Below are 14,948 nucleotides of genomic sequence, written 5' to 3'. Positions count from 1 at the left end.
TGCTAACATATAAGTAGTATTTATCAAAAACTGAAAAATCCAGCTCCAAAATCCATGAGGTATTGAACAGGGCAGTCCAGAATACTGAAGGCTGAAGCACTTTGCCTGCCTCCCCAAAGAGCAAAGAATTGTAGGAGGGGAATTCAGACTCTCTAAAACCTATGTTTTAATGACTTTTCTTAAAAAAAAAAAAAAAAAAAGTAAAGGAAGTTCTGAAGTTTCTGTAGAAGCATTCAAGCACGAGAAGGTCACAGTTCCTAGCTCCATAGGTGATCCAGCTTTTCAGACAAAACGCCAGCCTGTTGGGAAAGCCTCTAGCAAAATAAAACAATACACAGATGAAAGTTATGAGGATGACCAAAAGGTGAACAGCAAAGTGCTTTTTAAATGCCCACCTGCTGGCGATATAAAAAGCTGAAACAAACTATAGCATTGTAGTGATTAAATGATTCATCTGGAACAGGAAGAAAGTGTTACGAACTGGTTGAATAAACAAACTTTGGAAAATAGGAATCTCTCCTGTTACACAGGTTTTGGTTTTGATTTACTGCGTGAGCTTGGGCAAGTCACTCTGACCAAGGATTGCCAAACTAACTAGTGAATTTCTGGGTCACAGATATTTGCCACGCCACTGGCAAAAAGTGAGCCGTTGCCCACCTAAAATTGGTCCTATTTAAATTACCTAAAAGTAGGCAGCCCAAAGTTGAGAAGTCTAAAATCCCATTACTGCTCTTAGGTTCCTTTTCTTTGTTTCATTCCTTTTTAGAGAATATTTCCAACTGACCTGCTCTTTATGACATACTTGGAGATCCTTGAAAAGGATCCTTGAAAAGTCTGAGATTCCTGAAAAGTTGTGTCAGAAATGCATGCTTTGCATATTATTTAGGTTTTTTCTCCTGCCTAGAAATGAGAACAACAAACACTCCAACGGCAGGCCTGAAGGATGGTCTTTTTTGAATATGGCCAGTTTGCACTGATCTTTTTAACAGTTTTGCTGAAAAGCTGGGACACAACTGCTCTGAGGAATGGTCCGGGAACCCCACGGGAGTAGCAGCGCACACATTAGCACAAGTGCCTTCTTCAAATTTCTCCTGCCAAGGCAAAAGTTATTCGCTCAGAAAAGCAGTAAATCAGATCACCTGCTCTTGTTTTTTCACTGTGGTTAGTAGGTCACATACACTTAAGGATAGATTGTGCCCTCTAGGCATGGGCTTGCCTCGGATACAGTACAGCCTGTACTATAAGAGGAGAGTCCCAGAAGGCTTTTTTTTCCTCTGCCTTTTCCACCGTGATCTTTTTACATCTTTCCTCTATGCCATCCTTTCTTGAGTGTCCAGAATTTCAGGAAATGCTAAGAAAATGGCCTTGATAGATAATAGATGTTTAGATAATAATGTTTTTTTGAGGGCTTCATAACAGCAAAATTCCAAATGCCATCTTGATGCAACTAAATGCAAGTAAGAAAATGTCTAGCCAGTGACTTACTATTAAAACGTCAGATAAAAGCGTATGGAATTTCCACAGTTTGTCATCACCTGGGAGATTTTCCTTTCCTTTGCCTCTTTTCTTTGCACAGCCCCTGAGATGGAGCAAATCTGTAAAACACAAAATGAAAAAAATATATCCTGGAGAAATCCTGAAATGTTTGCTAAATCTACAATGTTCATTATGGAAAGGTAGAAAGAAAGTCTCAAGGGCTTTCCTTATGACAATACTTGTATGACACTTGTTAATAAAGAAAAAAATAATTTTGAATTCAACGTATGCCCTCATCACCTCATACATATAGCTCCCATTAATGTTGATGAAAATTACATGGATGCACCGATGGGACAGTAGACCCCTGGTTGAGTTAGAAGCGTCTGCAGGAAAAGAGTAGCAAAATAATACTGTCTGTACAATGTATTTTTTTTCCCCAATGATGAAAAAAATGTTTTTAAATACCCTAACTCAACATCAGTTTTGTGGTTTTTTACTGATGGGAATTTTCAAACCCCGAGTTATTTCATTAGATAATACCACCGGTATTTAAAATGTCAGACTCAAACTGCATTTCCCAGTGTGAAAGCTGAATACCAGTGCCCGAAGGAAAGTTTTATAGCATCGATTAACTGCAACCATTTGTAGAACTGACAAAGAGCTGCGTAAAAGGTTTATTCTGACTTTTAGATGTGAGTATTGTGCATCATTTTTATAACATGCAAGCCAACAATGATGTACTTTGTTATTGCAGGTTAGAACAACTTTACCCCAGCAGATAAATCACAGAGATTGACATTAGCAGTCCCAGAACTTGCAAGGCACAGGATGAGATAGGCCATAGAAGTAGTATTTCATTGGGTTTTCTATTTACCCCACTTATATTAAGAAAAACAAAATATACCTAAAATGAAGAACACACAACTCACGTGGAAAGAAATACTAGTGAAACAGGCCTGAACTGAAATGGTAGAAGTAAACAAAATACCTGTAATTTAATGGGGATAGTGTCGTATGTCTCTTAAAAGTCCAAAGACCAGGTCCTGACCAAGTATAAATAAACTTTTAAAAAATGTACGAAGTAAACAAACATTAGTGGTGGTAAAGTCAAGACCTGGCTTTAACACTGTTTCCATTCTAGTGGACATTTTTACAAAAAAGAACATATTTTTAAAAAGGGGAACTCTCACTGCATGTATGTTGTTCACGTCAGCCTTTGCAGAGAATTAGATTTTATGGTACAACTTGATGTAGAGGTCCAAATCTGAGTAAGAGCTGTATCTTAAGAAATACTGGTCAGACGTAAGTATGTGACAATCCCTCTCCCAGCGATGACTCTCCCCAGTTCATAAAGACAGACCTGTGGCACAGAGTGATAAAATAATTTACCCAGCATCATTTGAGAGGTCTACAACTGAAACATGGTTGAAAACAAATTCGGAGTTCCAATTCAACAGCCACAACACAGCGTTCTTTCTCTATTTCTTGAAAAAAAACGTGGAATCTTGGGACACTCAAAAGCAAAATAACCCCAAAATTCTTTCTGCTAAAGCTTAGTGACTCAGTATGTGTCATGAAGTCCATCTGATTATCGATGACGTGAAATCAAGCTGACTATCTCAAAGGAGACAAGTAGAAAGAATTTTGCTCCTAAAACAGAGAGAATCATGAAGAACTGAAAACCAAAAGGGTCAAGATACCTTTCCTGTTCCAATTATAGCAAAAATTGTACTATCGGTAACAACAGTTGAAGATAGTTGTTACTCATAGGCACTCTGGATAGGGCTCTAGGTCACATAAACAGGAACAGGGACAGACAGAGTCGGACAGATGAGAATAAGATATTTAAACACAGGAAAAGATTTAGGTCTATGGACAAACTCTACTGAATCCTACTGTTGGAGAGATCCTTCTGCAAAATATACTTGTTTATATATGGCAGAATTTTTGTTAGCTTTTTGACAGCAACTCGGTCCTGTGTGAACCTAAGTCAGATGTTTGAGTACCAAAAAAATTTCTACCCCACCTGTAAAGATATGGATAATTACAAGTCAAAAACTTCTTGCCCTCTCATGCAGAAATCATGCTGGTATCTCTGCCAGCATTAGTAATGGTACAATGCATTTAAGCTATTCCCAGCTATCCATAAAACTGTGGAAAATAATGTAGCATGTTACCTTTGTGTTCTGTATTGTCTAAGGCAAGGTCTTGAAAACAAACGACTGACTTCAAACATGGAATTTCATAGATGGTTCTCCTAGCTGGCCAGTAAATCTTGATCTCACAGATTCGCAGTAGTGAATGATTGTCTATACAGTGACACATGTATGGAGGGCACACTTCCATTGGTGAGGTCTGGCACCTCCTCTCTGTACACCAGATTTCCTTTTTATCTCCTTTCACCTCCTGCTCCGTTCTCCTATTCGTAGGGCACCTAGTGCAAATGTATGTTACCACCCTCTAGTGGTCAAGGCGGCAAAGTTAAAAGTCCTTTTACTAAACACAGCTGGGGTAGGGGGTCCTGAGCTCGGATTGCAGACAGGTTTTGCAGCTAATGTTCTTGGGATCTGCCCTAAAAATGCACTTGTCTGACAGAATAGAAGCCTGTAAGCGTGTGAACAGATCCATTACGCACCTGTGGGTTCTTCTAGCTTGCAGGGTTGGGTCCGGTGGAGTTCCAAGTAACAACTCTAATGCTAAAACAGGCCACAAAGTTCTCTTTGCCTACATCTGTGGCTCCTCAGAGAATGGAGCCCCTGTAAATGGCATCTTAAAAATTCTTCTGGGTCTTCTCTGTGGATTGTTTAGGTGTCTGCATGACAGATCCCTGTGGCTGTATCTAATCATAACTCACTGTCAATCACTTTTCAGCATTGGCAGCATTGATTTTCTATTATCAGTTCTAACTCCTTGAAGTATTAGTTTAATATATAGCATGGCATGAATACTGTAGGGGTCTGTAAGTATAAGGAGACAAGCTCAGATCTTCAGCTAGTGTAAATTAGTATCAGTACCACCAACCTCATGGACCATACTATTTGAAGTGAAATCTTATTAAGCTTCCTGTGCTTTTTCACTGAAAGAACTCTTCTGTCCAGTGAACTTTTAGCTTTCTATTTAAGCAAAGCTACCAGTAAATTGACACACACTTGTTTTCTTCATTTTTAAAAATTTTAATGGCTATTACCTGAAGTTCCTTAAAATACTTAAACAGCACATTTAAGCCTCCTTTGATCATGAATTGGTTAATCACATGAAAACACTCTACAAAAGACTTGAACAGAGCTTTCTTGACTGGACTAATGCCAAAGCTATAAACCAACATCTTGGTGCTGAAAGCTATAAACAGCTACATGAGAGGCTTAGGATTGCATCTTAAGAACAATTTGTATGCATTATTCTGCATAACTGTACATCTGGTGACAATGGAAAACATGGTGCATAAACAGGCACAGCCAGGGATACAGACAATAAATTTGGGTAATCACTGGCCTTTTCTGTATTGAAGCTTTTGTGGTTCCCTCTAACTGTCAGACTACACCAGTACAAAAAAACACTAACAGAGCCTTCTAGGGCAGACAAGGAGTCAAAAGCCGCTAACAAATTGTCTTTGTTACTTTGGGGAGGAATGGGTAAAGGTCATAGGACAGAATAGCATCTGTGGGCTCTCTCACTTCCCTTCAACTCCTGTTATCTGCAAGTAACAAGATTTTAGCTTTCTCTATCACTGTCACCGTGGAGACCATGGATCCCTCAGCTGTGCAATGCAGCCTGGTACCCACCTTTGTGAAACCGAGAGGGAAGTATCCATTTCAGCCTGCCAAAGCCACAGTGTGGTTGGCAGCATGGGACAAAGAACAAAAGTGAGAAATAATCACTGGAAAATGATTGCAGTAAAACGACTTTTATGCTATGGTATCCTTTTCCAGTAGTAGAAAGAGAAGTCTCTCTCCACAGCATGCACTTCATGAGTTCCCATTGCTGACAAAGGTATTTTTTTCCACAGAAATATAGAAGCACCAATTTCTGAGGAACCTGGATTGCTCTGGAACTAAAACATTCTGCTTACAATGCATAAAGGCATTTCACAGCAAGTTCTGTACTGCAGAAATCAGAGTGCAGGATGAAAACACAGAGAAGAATCTTTCTTTTAAAAAAGGTATACCAAGGTGTTTAATTTCTTTTGTTTCTTTTTTTCTCAAGCCAACCTCTAATTTGGGGTAATGAAAATTAGAGTGGTCCTGGGTATTTTCAGTTACTCTCAGGTCTGACATGGCTTTTACCTCAGGACAGAGAGAGGTCCAATTAGCATATGGTGGAGAGTCTGATGTTTGAGCTGTAGGTGGTGGTGTTGCTTTATGGGATTTTAAGTTCAGTGAGGATGGACTACTTAAAAGGACATAAATAGAAGCAAATTGGGGTAGCTAATGAATCAATTGCCTTCAATTGCTTGACAGTAGTCACCTTTCCTTCATCCTCAGTTGGTCACACAGCTTCTTTTAGAAATGTGAATAAATGTGGAAGTCTTGTATTTCAACATGATTTAGAAACAGAGGTAGAATAGCAATGCAAGTATAAGTGGACGTGTGCCAGTCAAATAATGGGAGATGTTATCGTTATCAATTCAGTGCTTAATGACAATTCTTTTCATCATTTTTTCTTTTTGATGTAAACTCATTCTTCAGTTATGTGGTGTCTTAGATTTCAAAATACCTTTCACAGTAGCCTTTGTTTTGTTTTCAGTCAACATATATGCAATTTGTCTTGCAGGCAGAGTCTGATCTAACACCCAATAGAGATAATTGACTCGAGTGAGTTTTGCATACACAGGAATGCTATTGATTCAGTGTTTGTATACAAATTGAGGAATTAAACCTTACACCTCTATAAACCAATGCAGCCACTGTTCCCATTTACAGGAATTTTGACTTACCTCGTGGATTAGAACTTGTCTGTAAAATCATCCATCTCACTTCATTAGTAACTTATTCTGAGTTACAGCACCATATTCCCACAGATTTTTGATGGCAGAAAGGAGACAAGCACCGAGGCCTCTTGTTTTGCTGCATGAAAAAATGATACTTTCAGGTCCAACCTGTAAACTGGGACCAAAGTGGCTTCCTTGTGGGGAATCAAACTGACAGACACACGGGGATATTGTCATTCTCTTCAATGTAGCTGCTGCCAGGTACCTGTCAGTAGAGCTCTCATACCCCACCATCACTTGTGGGCAGACCTGTGGCCAACAAGTCAGGGATAAAGAGGAAGAAAGCTACTTCTCCCCTGCAGCTGTTGATATGAAACCATATATGAGTTCATGTTTTGCAAAAAAAAGGTCTCCAAAACCCAAAATAATGAAAACTGTTATTTGGGACCTCTGACATGTGAACAAAGGACTTTTCCTACAGCCTCTGAGATTTGGCAGTGGGCTGGTGTCTCCCTGCAGCATTGGAGACTGAGGCATAGTCCATCTCTTTGCTCAACACAGTAACTTAACCACAAGGGCATGAGACAGAATGAGTGGAGTCTTTGCAAAGATTTACAGATGGAAGATGCACTATGGAAAGAGTGAAGAGAAAGCAGGAATACATAAAGCAAAATGGAGCTCCCTGTTCTTTCTAGAAAGAATGTCATCTTCACTGTCCTTTTGTCTAAAGGCACCTTAAGGAGCAACAACCTGAGAAGGGCAAAGTTTGACAAAAATTTTGAGGATGAGGAAGTGCTCAGGATCCAGAGAGTCATAGACACAAATTCAGTCACACATTTAAGTGCAAGCTTGGAATTAAGAAGTTGGAGTGCTTATTCAGAGCAATTTTCAGACAAGGACGCTACTTTGATGTCATTCTTGGGACATTCATTTCAGACATAGTGCTTAACCTAGGTTTTTCCTCCTTCAGCGTGCTCTGAGGAAGCCTGCATTGCTCCCAAGTCTTTTGGGGATGCAGAAAAGAGAATATGAGGATATTGGTATAAGGAACTGTCAGTCTCTTAGGCTGTAATTTTGTTTTTCTTCCCTGGTGACAGAGCTTTCTGTGTCCTCCTGGCAGACACTATTCAGCTTAATCATCACTTAAACTGCCAGTTCATTACTCTCATGAGTCTTCACGCCAGCTAACAGTTTTAGAGTTGCTTTTCCCTGATCAGACTAAGACATTCAGACCCCTTCTTCATTTTCCTTTGCTTGATCTCCACAAATGCTGACACATGCTAACTTGACTCAAGCTTGTCGCTAACCTAAATAATCATAACAATTGCTAACCTCCATTTAATGTCTTCAAACAGGGGATATTGGTAGGTTTTTGCTATCTGAGAAGTTTGATGTATCTGTGTTATTTGTCAGGAAGGTCATTCAAATCCAATTCAAAAGTGTCACAGATGACAGACCTCTGGTAGGATGCTGGTTTTAATTAATTTTACTTAATCTGCTTAATGGATTTACTTGTAAGTTATCAGAAAATTCACTCAGTTTATATGCTGTAAGTTTGGGGATGATACATGAAGTCTTTTTACATACTGTATACAAGCTGATTCCTTATTTTTTAAAAAAAACCCAATGTTTTGGAATTGTATCCAGCAGTGTGTTTGTTGTTTTTCATGTGAATAACACTATCTTCATCACTGAGGTTACAGAGCCAGATAGCTTTAAAGTTGGTAAATTCCCAAGTTTAAGCTGATTGTAGAGCAACATAATCACGTCAGGATATTTTTTTTTCAGTTGACCATACCTCTTTTAGTAAGAGTGTTTAATTTTAGCTAACAAAAATTAATTTCATTATCATTGCTGACTGGTTAACAGGTCTTACTTATTTTCTGAATATTAATCAAATCCTTATAAAAAGACCGTTATTAATTTCCCTGTGGGTTTTCTTGTGACAGTCATCACTGTACTATGCTAGTACTTCACACTTTTTTCCCTACGACGTTCTTGTTAGATTAGGGGTTTTTATTCGCATTTTCCAGATGGAAATTGAGACAGAGTGATTTAAATGCAAATTGTTTATTCACTTTGTGTTGGGCAGTATAAATTAAATACTTCTCATTGATGCTAATTTTAGCTGCAAATTCTTAGCACATCTGATCAGATACTTAAGGAGCAGGAAGCAATTAATGAACCCATGTCAAATATGTGACTTCTTATCTTGCAGCATGTTATCTGAGGACTATCACAGAGGCAGGGAAAGAATACAGTTTCCCAGGGTATCAATGATTACCTTAAGCACGAGCCCATCCTGTCCTCTTCTTTAACATCCCCAGCCCCATTTGCTATTCACCTTCCAGCCTAGGCAGCAAATGGGGGAATATCATGTAGAAGCAAGGAACAGCCGTGAAATTTAAACCAGCATATATAAAGAAAATGAAAGAATTGGTATTTAGTTGTAAAGAACCCAGAGCAATTACTTATTAAAGTTACTAAAACCAGACAGACTACTTAACTCCCCAGTTACTTCATATGCTATCCAATAGCTGCATTGCCAAATGGGGCCAAATCTCCGCTTGAACTGGTATAAAATATCCTTTGAAACAGATGCATTGATTTATGCTTCATTTAGGTTTGTGCTGACAGTGAGAACCTGGCCTAGGAATACTCAACTCCTGACTTTGAACACACCCTCTGAGGACTACTGAGCGCACAGGAAGACAATGGCTGGTATTAATGTTCTCTATGGCTAAGTGGAGAAAAAAGATGGAGCAGGGTTGCTGTGTTGCCAAGACAATAGGAACCATAAATCAGTAAAAATTAGGAAAGATGTAACTAAAATAAACATAAATTGAGCTAAATAAAAGAAACAGAAGTAAAGTACTATAACAGTGGAGGGGTGGGGAGCTGCTTGTTTTCTTTTCTATTTTCCCTGTGAATTCACCAAAAAGAATATTGATGAAGAAAGGAACTGTGGCAAAAGCAATAAGGCATAAAAAAATGTGACTCTGTATACTTCTCTGATTGATTATGGTTTACATCAAAACCTAATATTGTTTATACTCAAGTGAGATGTGACTTACTATTCCATGCATTTCTAGTATGACTGTCTTTGTATTTACTTGTTTAGTGAAATACGGATCTTGGGACCTTCACAGTGCTCCTTCTTCTGAAGAAATGCTGTGAAATGGAAGGTGAATATGCTCAACCATGCTCATTTACTTTTGTTTTTAATTAATTTTTTTTTCAGTTTTTAAAAATCAGAAGTATATTACATCCCAAACATTATATGAAAGGTAACATGTGGAGGCGCAAGTAGTCATAATAAAAAGCTCTTCAAATTAAAGTAATAGAAAAATACTGAACAATTATGCAAGGCATTCAAGATTTATCTAATTCATTGCATGGAGATCATACTTCTGTAACTCTGTCTGCTTTACGAAAATATTATTCTATACAGCAGTTGTCAATGTTTAATTAGCTTGGATTTCTTGTAAGGACTTTTGCTATGGGTGTTCCTTTTAATAGGTCTGATCTAGAGCCACTAAAACTAAATGGGAATTTGCCAGGTGCCAATGCTTTGCACCAGAAGAGTATTACTCTGCGTCTTGCCCCAAAGTACATAGCAGTAATTGAACGGATATAAGTTCATAAAAGCCCCTGTGCAGAGGAGACATAGGGTAGGCTCATTCCTACCCTGTGAACTACAGATATATGTAATTTGTAGTAAAATTGCACTAAGCAATTCCTTTCTCTCTTACAAAATACAGATTTCATTCAAGTATCTCTGGCCCTTACGCCATCCCTGTGAAAAGCATTCTGTCTGTGACCTTTGATTTATAGTCAGAGAATTCCCACTGAAGCACCCCTAGAAATCTCAGCCAGGACAGTTGTGAAGGAATCAAGAGGCAGTCCGTCTGGTAGCCATATCCCATAAATTTAGGGATTTACAGGTTGATCCTAGTATTTTAAATTCCATTTAGAAACCTAGTGGCAGCTGCTACAGACACAGAAATATTGGTATAATAATAATTTTGTCATGATGCTGCTTTGAAAATTGGTCATAGAATTGTTCCTCAGCTTGAGTTTCCCAGGGGCATTAAGGTAAAGTAATGCAGCTGAGTAATCTTGAAGTGATAGAAGGAGGGATTACTCTGGCAGGGATTACCTGTGGAAGAGAGAGTCACACTCTTCTCACCAAATGCAGATGAGAATATTGATAATAAATCTGACTGAGAAAAGCCTTAGCATCCTTCTGTTTTACCTAAGCAGTAGAATTCAACTGACATCTTTCCAAGCTAATGAGGCCATCACATAGGACACTTTTGTGATGGCTATGCAGCCCTAGAGAATCTAACCCAGTCTTTAGCTGGTGTAAATCAGTTCTGTTATCTCCTCACTAAATTGGCAAGTACTGTCATTCCCAAAGCCTGCAATAGCTTCAGGAATCAAGCTGCCATCCCTAACTTTATATGTCTGCTTCAGGACAAAATGAAAGTGCTTCTCTTAATGCCTAGAAATCCCCTGTCCTCACTCCGCTCATTATTACAATGTCTTGAAATTCAGCTAGAATGCTTAAGTAACTGAAGAATAATCTCAAGAGATTAAGAGATCTGCAACAAAAACAATAGGCAAGTGATCCCTAGAGTTGGGGGCTTTGTGACTCTTCTTTTGCTTATATAAGTCCAGAGCAGCTTCACAGAAGTTACAGCAGAAGAATGAAATAACAAAAGCATCCAGCCCTACAATTATTGCTAATTACATCTTTAAAAAGGAGGATTTTCCAATGTAAAAGAGGAATTTGAAAGTGAATGGAAAGGCTTGTATGAGTTTTGCCACAAAAGGCTCTTCTCTTTCCTGTTACCTGTTGATCTGTTTTTGCATCAGTTTTTGTGGTTTGGTTTTTTTGGGGGTTTTTTGGTTTTTTACTTTAGTGACCTACTTTCATCCCATATCGGGAAAAGATTTGCGGGCTAACCTTTTTACTAGACCTCTGTAAAAGCTGTAAATGATGGACATACGTTTATAAATCTGGACATAGTGGGCATAGACTTTTCTTCCCTATAGACTGAAAGCTTCTTCACCTGTTCAAGTACAAGTGTTTAACGTACGGCTCCAGAGATATCTGTGCTATCTCTATAGACAGGCAATTGCTTTCCCCTTTCTTGGCAGTCAGTCATTTCACTGTTGTGCTGGGCTGAGCAGACACATAGGTCTTGGATTTGCCCAGGCCAGAGATTAGATCACATTTAAGTGGCACTGCAATTACAACATTTTCTTTTCTTCCCCCTTCTCAGCTTTCATGTTTCCTTCCTGCATGGCCTTCTTCAGCTTCCAAAGTCTGATAATTCCTTGCTTCTGTTTTAAGTAGCCCAGCCCAAAGCATTCTCCTTTTCATAACCTGTTTCTTTCCTAAAATGACAGATATTTTTTCTCCTCTGTATCTTTTCCAGTCTTCGTTTTCTGTCTATCATGACTTTCAGTCAGAACTCCTGACAAATCCTCTCTCACTGTGCTCCCAAAAACCTGGGGTTTGATCCAGTGTTCAGCCATTTTACCTCTGGGCTTCCAGTCCTGTAACTTGGAAGATATAGCAATAAAGCAAGCACAAATAAGACTAATCCCTGAAATGGACTAGGTAATTCTCCTTCCTATTCTCCCCCAAGGAAAACACATTGACATTTTGAGATAAGTTATATTCTGGCTATATAAAAATAAACTGAAGCTTACCTATAAAGTTTCTAATGGCTAGCACTGAGGGCTCAGAGGGCAAAAACTGGGATGGAACTTGCTGCAAATTCATAGTAAATTTCTCTGGGTAATGGCAGGGAAATCATTCTTCCTCTATATAAGCAAATCTTACTGTGCTTAGGTGCTCTGAGGAAAGCTAATCCTGGGCCTGATCCGTGTTATACTAGTGTAAATCAGAAAGAAATCATCTGAAGTCAGAGTTACAAAAATGCATAAAAAAAATCTTTAATTATTACTAAGGCCAGGAACCCTGTTATGAAAATAGGGACTGAGCCTCTGCCTCCACGCATTTGGCATTTCTAAACTTGCTAACGTGAGGAGCAATGTGATCTAGCAGGCAGAGGACAGAAATAAGAGCTGGGAAGCCTTGACTCTGTTCCTGGCTCTGACAGTGACATATTAGGTGACAACGAGCAGATCATTTTACTTTTGCAAACCAACACTTCCCCTTTCCCATTTGGTCTTGTTGGTCTGTAAATTCTTTGGTCTCAACAGGACCTTCGAAGTATTTTCATAATGTTAAGTAATAAACTGACCCTTGCAGAGACTAATTCTAAAAGAAAATTAAATGGGACTTACATACACTGAAGTTACTTAAGAATCATGGAAATAACATATCAAGGTATTGTTATTAGCACTGGGATTACATAACTGCAGAGCAATGAGGCTGTTTTGTTACCCCAAGACCCATTTGTCACCAACAGTCACAATGTTTTATTAAGATGACAAGAGATCAGTCTATCTAACTTGCAATTAGAGATTAAAAAAAAAAGCTTGACAAAAGATCTGACCTTAATTTAAAAAATTAACACTGTGGCAAAAAGCAAACGAAGTGCATTTTCAGTTTAATTAAAATGCCACAATTACAATGTAAATAATTGTGGTTTATTAATCATCAGCATTCAAGCTTGAGACTGGAGCAATACTAAAGATAATTAAGTTGCTGGTGCTGAGTATGGTGCCTTAATAATTACATAGTAGTTAATACAGAATGCTAACTAAAACTGGGAAGTTCTGCATAGCAATTATGTTATCTAAGGCTGCTAATTAGTTATGTTAATTTAGAATTACTTTAGTTTCCTGTGTAGACTGGGCTTGTTAAACTGCAAGTCCCATTGTTACTTCTGCCATATGTAAGACAACTGGTGCTCTCTTTTCCTTTCCATTGAAGTTTACACAACAATGTTTCACATCGTCAAAGTGGTCTCCGAGGGAGACAGATCCTACAGAATCTTTTACTGTATTTATTAGTTATACATCTAGCATGTGCAGGTAGCAGTATGTTTATAGCTCAGGATGCTTAATCATGACAAGGACCCTTCTGATTGTTAATGTCAAGGCAGAGTCCACTTTTTGAAGTCGTTCTTATTAGTCCTATTTTACAGACAGAAAAAACAAGGTTATTTTAAGGGATATGAAGAGAATGAGGACAAGAAACTAAGCTGGTCCAGAGATAGACCAGAGGTAGAGTAAAAAAGACATAGGTAATTCCTGCTTGCAGTCATAATATGGAGGAGTGTATTTTAAGGTGTGGGCTCCTGAGTCAGGATATGGGCAAAGAGCTGTGAAGCCTGAAATGCCGAATCAGTTGAGCTGAATGTAGTCTAAAGTAGACGTTGCAAATAGCTTGAGTGCACAAGGTCTCAAAGGTAAAAAGGAATTGAGAAAATACCCTGCAAGGGAAAGTGAACTGCTCAAAAGGCCCCACTTGTCGATTTAAAATTTTCCAGAAATACAGAAATCAAATGGAGGAAGATTAATGAGTATTTTCCCTGTGTCTTTTCCCAGCTGTCAGAAAAAGGAAGACAGAGGTGCAGCTTTCTTTCAAATAAACCTCAAGTGGCTGGGAGTTAGTAAACTAATGTCCCCATCTCCTTTTACCATCCCATGATAGGGTGGTTGCCCTCCAGTTTGAGAATGGGGGGCATTTCTTCTTTTACACCCTCCCATTAGGTTGTTGCAAATAGCCGTAAGACCTCCTCTCTGCCTTCTCTTCCTAAGACTAAAAAAACCCATTCCCTCAGCCTTTCCTAACAGCTTTTATGCATATATATGCTAAGATCCACAAGGGCTTTGGGGCAACCTCCTCAATTCAATCACCTAAATGCCTTTATGCATCATGGCCTGATTTCTGAACACCAGACAATATCCTCTCTCTCTCTTGGAGAAGTAAAGTGCTTTGCCCTTTTTGTGAAGTACCTTACACAAAACCTTATTCGCCTGATCCTTCCATTCCCTGCCTTTTTGATCTTCGTAGGGATCAGTATCTGTATTGAAAGGGCTCAGTTTTGGGGCCAGTTCTGTTTAATATCTTTATCAATACTTTGGACGAGGGGATCAAGTGCACCCTCAGTAACTTTGCAGATGACATCAGGATAGGCGGGAATGTTGATCTGCTTGAGAGTAGGATGGCTCTAGGGAGGGGTCTGGACAGGCTGGATCGATGGGCCGAGGCCAATGGTCTAAGGTTCAACAAGACCAAGTGCCAGGTCCTGCATTTGGATCACAACAACCCCATGCAACGCTACAGGCTTGGGGAAGAGTGGCTGGAAACCTGCCCGGCAGAAAAGGACCTGAGGGTGTTGGTCGACCTGAATATGTGCCAGCAGTGTGCCCAGGTGGCCAACAAAGCCAGCAGAATCCTGGCTTGTATCGGGAATATTGTGGCCAGCAGGAGTAGGAAAGTGATTGTCCCCCTGTACTTGTCACTGGTGAGGCTGTGCTTCAAATACTATGTTCAGTTTTGGGCCTCTCACTACAAGAAAGACATTGTGGTGCTTGAGTGTGTCCAAAGAAGAGC

This window comes from Larus michahellis, chromosome 4 (assembly GCF_964199755.1).
Source record: "Larus michahellis chromosome 4, bLarMic1.1, whole genome shotgun sequence".
NCBI lineage: Eukaryota > Metazoa > Chordata > Aves > Charadriiformes > Laridae > Larus > Larus michahellis.
This window is presented reverse-complemented; position numbering follows the sequence as displayed.